Source organism: Balaenoptera physalus (genome assembly GCF_965194825.1).
Source record: "Balaenoptera physalus genome assembly, chromosome: 5".
In the NCBI taxonomy this organism is placed as follows: Eukaryota; Metazoa; Chordata; class Mammalia; order Artiodactyla; family Balaenopteridae; genus Balaenoptera; species Balaenoptera physalus.
Genome location: NC_138884.1, coordinates 4,600,521 through 4,610,326, shown reverse-complemented (window position 1 = coordinate 4,610,326; position 9,806 = coordinate 4,600,521). Strand labels below are relative to the sequence as shown.

Here is a 9,806-nt window from a genome sequence, read left to right as displayed (position 1 = left end):
AATTCACCTGTGAAGCCATCTGGTCCTGGGCTTTTGTTTGTTGGAAGGTTTTTAATCACAGTTTCAATTTCAGTGCTTGTGATTTGTCTGTTCATATTTTCTATTTCTTCCTGGTTCAGTCTCAGCAGGTTGTGCATATCTAAGAATCTGTCCATTTCTTGCAGGTTGTCCATTTTATTGGCATAGAGTTACTTGTAGTAATCTCTCATGATCATTTGTATTTCTGCAGTGTCAGTGGTTAGTTCTCTTTTTTCATTTCTAATTCTATTGATTTGAGTCTTCTCCCTTTTTCTCTTGATGATTCTGGCTAATGGTTTATCAATTTTGTTTATCTTCTCAAAGAACCAGCTTTTAGTTTCATTGATCTTTGCTATTGTTTCCTTCATTTCTTTTTCATTTATTTCTGATGTGATCTTTATGATTTCTTTCCTTCTGCTAGCTTTGGGGTTTTTTTTGTTCTTCTTTCTCTAATTGCTTCAGGTGCAAGGTTAGGTTGTTTATTCGAGATGTTTCCTGTTTCTTGAGGTAGGCTTGTATTGCTATAAACTTCCCTCTTAGCACTGCTTTTGCTGCGTCCCATAGGTTTTGGGTCGTCGTGTCTCCATTGTCATTTGTTTCTAGGTATTTTTTGATTTCCCCTTTGATTTCTTCAGTGATCACTTCGTTATTAAGTAGTGTATTGTGTAGCCTCCATGTGTTTGTATTTTTTACAGATCTTTTCCTGTAATTGATATCTAGTCTCATAGCGTTGTGGTTGGAAAAGGTACTTGATATGATTTAAATCTTGTTAAATTTACCAAGGCTTGATTTGTGACCCAAGATATGATCTATCCTGGAGAATTTTCCATGAGCACTTGAGAAAAATGTGTATTCTGTTGTTATTGGGTGGAATGTCCTATAAATATCAATTAAGTCCATCTTGTTTAATGTATAATTTAAAGCTTGTGTTTCCTTATTTATTTTGATTTTGGATGATCTGTCCATTGGTGAAAGTGGGGTGTTAAAGTCCCCTACTAAGATTGTGTTGCTGTCGATTTCCCCTTTTATGGCTGTTAGTATTTGCCTTATGTATTGAGGTGCTCCTATGTTGGGTGCATAAATATTTACAATTGTTATACCTTTATTTTAGGCAGCCTCTCTGCTAATGGATGGGGCTGTGTTCCTGTCTTGCTAGTTGTTTGGCATAGGGTGTCCAGCACTGTAGCTTGCTGGTCGTTGAGTGAAGCTGGGCCTTGATGTTGAGATGGAGATCTCTGAGAGATTTTCGCTGTTTGGTATTACGTGGAGCTGGGAGGTCTCGTGTGGACCAGTGTCCTGAAGTTGGCTCTCCCACCTCAGAGGCACAGCCCTGATGCCTGGCTGGGGCACCAAGAGCCTTTCATCCACACGGCTCAGAGTAAAAGGGAGAAAATATAGAAAGAAAGAAAGAGAGAGGATATAATATAGTGAAGTAAAATAAAGCTATTATAAAGCAAAGCTATACAGACAAAATCTCACCCAGAAGAATATGCATATAAACTCACAAAAAAAGGAAAAGGGGAAAAATTAATATATCCTGCTCCCAAAGTCCACCTCCTGAATTTGGGATGATTTGTTGTCTATTCAGGTTTTCCACAGATGCAGGCACATCAAGTTGATTGTGGAGTTTTAATCCGCTGCTCCTGAGGCTGCTGGGACGAATTTCCCTTTCTGTTCTTTGTTCGCACAGCTCCCGGGGTTCAGCGTTGGATAAGGCCCCTCCTCTGCATGTAGGTCGCCTGGGGGCGTCTGTTCTTCGCTCAGACAGGACGGGGTTAAAGGAGCAGCTGCTTCGGGGGCTCTGGCTCACTCAGGCGGGGGGAGAGAGCGGTACGGAGGAGGCAGGGCGAGCCTGCAGCGTCAGAGGCGTCGTGACGTTGCAGCAGCCTGAGGCGCGCCCTGCGTTCTCCCGGGGAAGTTGTCCCCGGATCACGGGAGCCTGGCCGTGGCGGGCCGCACAGGCTCCCGGGAGGGGCGGTGTGGAGAGTGACCTGTGCTCGCACACAGGCTTCTTGGTGGCGGCAGCAGCAGCCTTAGCGTCTCATGCCCGTCTCTGGGGTCCATGCTGATGGCCGCAGCTTGCGCCCGTCTCTGGTGCTCGTTTAGGTGGCGCTCTGAATCCCCTCTCCTCGCGCACCAGGAAACAAAGAGGTAAGAAAAAGTCTCTTGCCTCTTCGGGAGCTCCAGACCTTTTCCCGGACTCCCTCCCGGCTCGCTGTGGCGCACTAGCCCCTTCAGGCTGTGTTCTCGCCGCCAACCCCAGTCCTCTTCCTGCGATCCGACTGAAGCCCGAGCCTCAGCTCCCAGCCCCGCCCGCCCCGGCGGGGGAGCAGACAAGCCTCTCGGGCTGGTGAGTGCTGCTCGGCACCGCTCCTCCGTGCAGGAATCTCTCCGCTTTGCCCTCCGCACCCCTGTGGCTGCGCTCTCCTCCGTGGCTCCGAAGCTTCCCCCTCCGCCACCCGCAGTCTCCGCCCGCGAAGGGGCTCCTAGTGTGTGGACACCTTTCCTCCTTCACGGCTCCCTCCCACTGGTGCAGGCCCCGTCCCTATTCTTTTTTCCTTTGGAGGTTTGAAGTGGTCATGTGCAGACCTGGAGAGAGATATTTTTTACAGTTAAGAATAATTTTCAAAGCTAAGCCTTCTGCTATTGATAGTAAAGTTTATTACTTAATGTTATAAATTTGCAACAAAAAATATCTTCCTCCATTTCTAAAAATCAATACTAAGTTAAAAAAAATTCAATTCACCATTAGTAATGAAAATTCCTCATGCCCAAAGATTAACTTTTGTTAACCACATGATTTTAAATTACTCTTCTGATACATAAATTAATTTTAAAGTATATTGCAGAACAAATATCATACTCCATTTAAAATTTAGGGAATGTTCTTTTATATATTAAAGCACACAGGCCCAAAATAATTAGAGAACAATAACTATCTCATAAACTATGAGAAATAGGACAGAAGTCAAAGGCCAGTGTGTGGGAATGATCACATACTTTTCTTTCCCTCCATTTAATTTCAATAAAGTAATGTTGATAATTTAGAACATTCTCCAACATCATAGATGAAGATAAACTCCAAAGGGATTAAAGACCTAAATGTGAAACTTGATATTATAAAATTCTTAGAGGAAAACATGGGCAGAACACTCATTGACATAAATTGCAGCAAAATCTTTTTCATCCACCTCCTAGAGTAATGAAAATAAAAACAAAAATAAACAAATGGGACCAAATTAAACTTAAAAGCTTTTTCACAGCAAAGGAAACCATAAACAAAGCAAAAAGAGAACCCACAGAATGGGAAAAAATATTTGCAAATGAAGTGACCGACAAGGGATTAATCTCCAAAATATACAAACAGCACATGCAGCTCAATATAAAAACAAACAAATGAACAACCCAATCAAAAAATGGGCAGAATGAGAATTCCCTGGCAGTCCAGTGGTTAGGACTCAGTGCTTTTGCTGTTGTGGGCCCTGGGTTCAATCCTTGGTCGGGGAACTAAGATCCCACAAACTGTGCCACATGGCAAAAACAAACAAACTAACAAACAACAACAACAACAAAAACCAATAGAGCACCTGAGGAACTTAAGGACAAAACCTTTTTAAAAAATGGGTGGAAGATCTAAATAGACATTTCTCCAAAGAAGACACACAGAGGGCCATAAAGCACTCCTCTCTCATTAATTGATAGAACGAGTAGGTAGAAAATTAGTAAGTGTGCAGAATATTTAAACAACACTATCAATTGAGTTGAACTAATAGATATTTAATGAGCATTCTACAAAAAACAGCAGAATACACATTCCTTATAAAGCACATGGTATATTCAGCCTCATAGACCATACGTTAGGTCATAATACAAGTCTCAAGAACTTAAAAGCATATAGAGGATGCTCTCTGATCACAGTGGAATTAAATTAGAAATCAGTAACATAAATTGACCTGGAAAATTGACCTGGAAAATTTACCTGCACATGAACCACCCATGGCCCAATGATAAAATAATGTCATGAATCAGATAAAGAATAATCCAGTTCTATGACCCCAAGACCTAGAGATTAAAAGCTCACAAACACACGCACACACACACACACACACACACACACATACATATACACACACGGCAAATTCTTTAGGATAATTTTGGAACCTATTTTATATGGTCATAGCTCTCCTATGCAACCTCAATTCTTGCCATTTGATGCATAATGCATATTATACCAAACCAGGCCACTTACATTTTTTAGCAGTATAGAATCCTATTTTCTTTATGTCATGTCTTCAGTGCCTGTACATATAATTTCCTTCTCTTAACCTAGCCCATTTTATTCATCTTTTATAGTCGACTTCAGCTTCTATTTTTAAAAAGAATCCTCTCTGATTTTTCCAGTACTCACAAAAGATATCCAACTCTGTGCTTCCATAATACCCTTAGCTGTTTGTACATGGAGAGTGGAGGGCCCTGATCTAGACCTGAACAATTTAAAATCTGGATGTACACCTGGTTAATCTGTATGCTCCCAAGTAGGTACTATGCCTGGAATGTAAGCAAACATTCAATACATGTCGAATAAACTCAAGAGTAAGTATCGCAAATGAGCCTGTTTATTGAAATCTGTTGAATTATATCCATTCTAACTACTGCTCATTATAAAAGTTACCACCTCTGACAAACTCTAAGCTGTTCAACAATTTCAAAGAGTAGAGCTCCAAGAATTATAAGGCCACAACTACCCTTAGAGATGGACAGAAAAATTTAAGATCGACATATTTACCCCAGCCATCTTTCTCCCAACGGTTTTAACATCTGTTGGAGATCTTTGTTTAAACAATTTTTTACATTGGCCTTTCTCATTTTATTATTCCTTATGTATTTATAAATTGACATTCTTCATTAAAGGAGAACTTTCTTTTTTACCCCTTCCTTCCTCTTTTATTGAGTATAAGTATAGACTGACAGATTTTTAGTAAAACTATTATTAAATGTGCTAACTTATTATTATTAATTATTATTGTTATTTTGATGCTCATAATGTCCAAACTTAGGATAGTAGGAGCCCTTTCAAACTGGCTTCTTATCTTCTTGGCATGATCCCATTAATTTTTCAGCACATCATATATAGATTTCTAATGGTGCTTCAGCGTTAGATAAAGCACTTCAGTTTCATTTCTCCTTTTCTCTTTCTCTCTCAGTAAAAATTGTGGCTTCCAACATTATCAATGTATTTGTTCATTTGCTCTTTCACACAGTACAGAGGAAATGGTTTCAACATTACAAAATGAATACCATCCCAACAACAAGATTACTAAGTAAAGTCCAAGATTGTTTGGTGGTTTTTGTTGCCCTTAGAATATGTTCCATTAAAAGTATACAATCAAAATGCAGTTTTCAAAATTATGTGAATTATTTTTTCTCCATGTTTTTATATAAATTTGATATGAAGTGGATATAAGGTTGGGACAGCATTTGTCTGTATTCAGGTTCAGGATTTGCTTTGGGGGGGGACACATTTTGGCCTTTTAAATCATTATTCTATTATTTCCCTGTAATACAATTGTTGTCATGTGTTATTAATATGTATGAGGCAATCAAATATCCATTTTGAAAACTGAATTACCATTAATCGTGACTATCTTGACATTTTGCTTGAAACTCCATTTGCATTTCTATGATTCTCTAGCTTGATGTCTACTTTTCTTTTATGGTTTTCATAATGCAAGTATTTCAGTTTTTCTTTTCTTCTATTGTATTGATTGCTTATTATACTGAGCTGACTTCCTGAAACTCCATGAAATTCCAATATGCATTTAAATTTGAAATGTAAAAATAATGTCTTTCAAGAAATTTAAGTCCCATCCTTATACTGAATATAATCTTCCTTAATTATGTTTTTCTGTGCATATACACATATATAATATAAATAATACATATATGTATGTGCATATTTATGTGTGTATATATAATACAAATATATATGTACACACTCATGCATTACTTTCTGCTTAGCTCTGTTTACACTAAATATTTTACTTTTGAAGCCATTTATGATATCTAGGTATGTGTTTATTTTTTTAAATCCTATATTCAAAAGCAAAATAAGTTATTTTACTTATTTTAACAGATACAAACTGCCAAGTTGAGCTTTTTCAAACAGTGTCTATTTGCTTTTTTTTTTCTGTAACTAACTTAATTACCTGAAGTACCATATTCTTAATTCATTGTTGACAATGAAATACCAATATTCTCTTTCAAAGCCTCAAATTGTCTATGGGAAAAAATGATTTTATTTATTTTTTAAATCATAAAATTATGCAAAATGAATGTCTTTCAGATTGATGTCAAAATTCACTCCCCCATTTTCCTTCTGTTGCTTTCGTTTTAAAGCTCTGGATTGACTTGGTAAAGCACCATTTGCAAGACTAAAACATAAAATGTACCTTCTTCAGAGAGTAAAAGGACAAAGGTATGTAGGAATGTGGGTTTGGCTGTAATATTTACTTAAACTTTTAGTTGCTTTAGTTTGTCTTTGTCCCCTACCTGTCTCCAAAGAAGATCAGTTTTTATATGTGGAAACATCGTTGCCTGGCAGAAATTTTTATTAACAGAAATAAGGCATTTTTATGGCATTATCATTTGAAGTATTTCTTTAAAGTTTCAAAGAGTATTTTAATGCCAATCTAAGTTTGTAAATATAACTCCATCTCCAAAATAAGTACATACACATGAAAAATATGTCAGATATTGTCAATTCATGCCATATTTAAAACAAAGATTGTTGAATAGAACCCTAAGTTGCATATACCTCCTTTTTTATATATACGTAATGGTCTTTTGATATGTCATCTTGACTAAGTGATAGTCTTCAGTGATTCAATTAAATCCTAATATCTGTATTGCTTTGAAAGTATTTTATAGATGTGATTACAGTTCAGCTGATTTTAAGTAAAGAACATTCACCTGAGTAATATGAGTGGGTCTGATTCAGTTGAAATGCTTTAAAGGCAGAGCTGAGATTTTCCTGAATAAGAAAAAATGCTGCCTGTGTACAGCAGCTTTAGCTCATGTCTGAGAACTCCAGCCTGCTTATTCTGATGGGCTGCCCTGTGGATTTTGGGAAGCTCCATAATCTCATAAGCTGTGTTATTGCAATAAACCTCTTAAAATATATCTCCTACTGGTTCTTCTTTTCTTGTTGAAATCTGACCAATACAGATTTTAGTAGTGGAAGTGATTCTATGTTTCTTTTTTTTCCTTTTCATTAGCAGCTGCTTTGAATCACCCACGTTACAATTCAACTTCACTATATTTGGTATTTTGGAATCATCATGCATATAGATATTAAAAATTTAATTCTGAATAGACCAACCTTGTGTCATTCCTCTCTTTGCTTGTGCTTCACATTGCAGTCAGATTAATATTTTTCTTATCTAAGCAGTAAATTTTGTGGTTCTTCATGTGTATAGGGTTTACATGATTTGAAGGCTTTTACAAAAACAAGCTTGAACATTTATTCCATTTCAAGATCAACTTTTCAGGGAGGAGTCAACTAAGGATAAAAAATTACATTGGAAGAACCCTAGGATCACATTATTTTCCATATGTTGAAGTCTGTTTCAGATATCCCACAAGCATCCTGAAGCTGAGTGAATCTCTAGTAGGACTCACATGGGTATAACTGTAGTTATACTCACGGTCAGTGTTTATGACTGCAAAGGATTCAGAGTAAAAGGAAAAAGATATATATTGGCAATGTCCAGAGAGGTTAGGTGCCAGCATCTGAGTCTATCTTTACCTGGGTCATATAATCTGCCTTGTATCCAGCAGCTAACTACACAGACCCACGTAAAGTGCCCACTACAGTCTCAAGGTTAAATAATTTTATAAAAATGGTATTAAGGAAATTGTGTTGCTATCCTGCAACAACTCAGACTGTGATAACTTTGTACTAATTTCTAGAGCTACATTGAATATCATTGCCTTGAACTATCACTACATATTGTCATGTCCCTTGAATGCCTCGTTTTATCTATTTAGCTAGGTCTTTACTCTCAGGCTTAGCCCTAGTTTCTGCCCCACTCCATCCAGCCACTCTAAAATTAGTTCTAAGTCTAGCCACAAGTCTGTTAGTTTTCTTTTTTTCCCCCATGTATGTATTTCTCATGATAAGAAAAAGTAAATTTCAAATACATGTCTTCAAAGCTTGCCATTTAAACAGTCATTTTCATTTTGCATAAGAGTATTTTATCTTTTTACAAGGTATCTTCTGCATGTTTTACCACTTCAAACAAGACATTATGAATTTTGTTTTTTTACTTTATCAATGTCAAGTACGTTATGCATACCTCTTTCAAAAGAGTTGCACATATCATATTCCATGTAATGATTATTTTTCTCTTTATTGCATATACTTCATTCAAAGTGGCTTTCAGATTTCTTTAATAATTTAAGATTTAGTGTATGAATGAATCCATTCCCATAATCAGTAGTACTGAGGAGTGGGATTATCATTTGGGCCACTACAAAAAACTAACTCAACTTATTAAGTACATACATAAGACTGTGATGATAATGATTAATCTAAAACCAGAGAATGAATAGAAAGATTGTATTTTCCAATGAAACACCATGCGGTTTCAAAGTCATTTGTAAGCATTCATAAGAACTTTAAAAAATCAAACATATCAAATTAATATGGCACGATAATGATGGATTAAAAGAAAAATGTGAAGTCTTTTATTGTAAAAAATCCTAGGCAGCAAATCCAGTTGCAAGACACTATATTTGAAGTAACATCGTTATGACCATTTTGAACAAGGATATTCAGAAGAAATGGAGGACTCGATTTATAAAATCGAATCTCATGATAGAATGATCAGACTTTAATTGCAGGTGAGAGGCATGGATGGTTTATTCCCTTATTCAACTAATATTATTAGGGGGCATAATAATTCTTGGTACCTGAGCAGACTCTTACAGAAATGCAAAATGGGGCTGAAGCACTGGGGAGAAAATAATATCATAGTATTTACCTTTCTCTGAGGAATGATCACAGCATTTTACCCTATCTTCATCTGCACTAAGAAGAAGACAGGTTTGCTTGTGACATGATTAAATGTCAGGGGACAGGTCACTTGGGCCCATATCACCTACACTACTGCACAAAGTCCCAGATGGTTGGACACTCTCTTCTAAGGGATACTCAGCCATCATCCCACCCATTGGACCCCGTTTTCCTTTACTAATTCAGAGAAGGTAAAAAAACACATATGCAAAAATCCTAGTACTGATTTTGAAAATTTCTGGTTCATCTCAGTCTTCTCTGCAGTCAGATTATTTCCTTCCATATAGTTGACTGAGGAAACTTGAAATCTGAAGTCAGCAGACCAATTCTACTCTAAGTCTGTTCTCTCCATTGCCTTATATCAGCCAAAAGTCTTTGTATCCCTTGCTAGAAACTGTAGGGGGTTATAGTAATTTTTTAAGAAAAACAATCAATTTGTTTGATGATATCTTTCACTGAACATATATTTTTCCCTAGAATCTCTGGTGCTTAAGCAAAAACAATTTCAAATTTAGAGTCCTGTGTGCTACCTTATTCCATTTCAAAAATCTATATAAATTCCTAGTTTTTATTGAGATATAATTGACCTATATCATTGTGTAAGTTTAAGGTGTACAACATATTGATTTGATAACTTATATATTGCAATATCATGACCACCATAATGTTAACTAACACCTCTATAATGTCATATAATTATCATTTCTTTTTTTTG

At 36.7% G+C, this 9,806-nt stretch overlaps 1 long non-coding RNA gene across 1 annotated transcript in view; it reads left to right on the top strand.

The window, feature by feature from the left end:
- Nucleotides 1–3,065: 3,065 nt before the first annotated feature.
- LOC309660833 overlaps nucleotides 3,066–9,806 on the top strand; it is a 44,522-nt gene continuing 37,781 nt past the window's right edge. Inside the window, exon 1 of the long non-coding RNA XR_014263661.1 lies at nucleotides 3,066–6,493. This is a non-coding gene — a long non-coding RNA (uncharacterized lncRNA). The remainder of the gene's footprint in view (nucleotides 6,494–9,806) is intronic.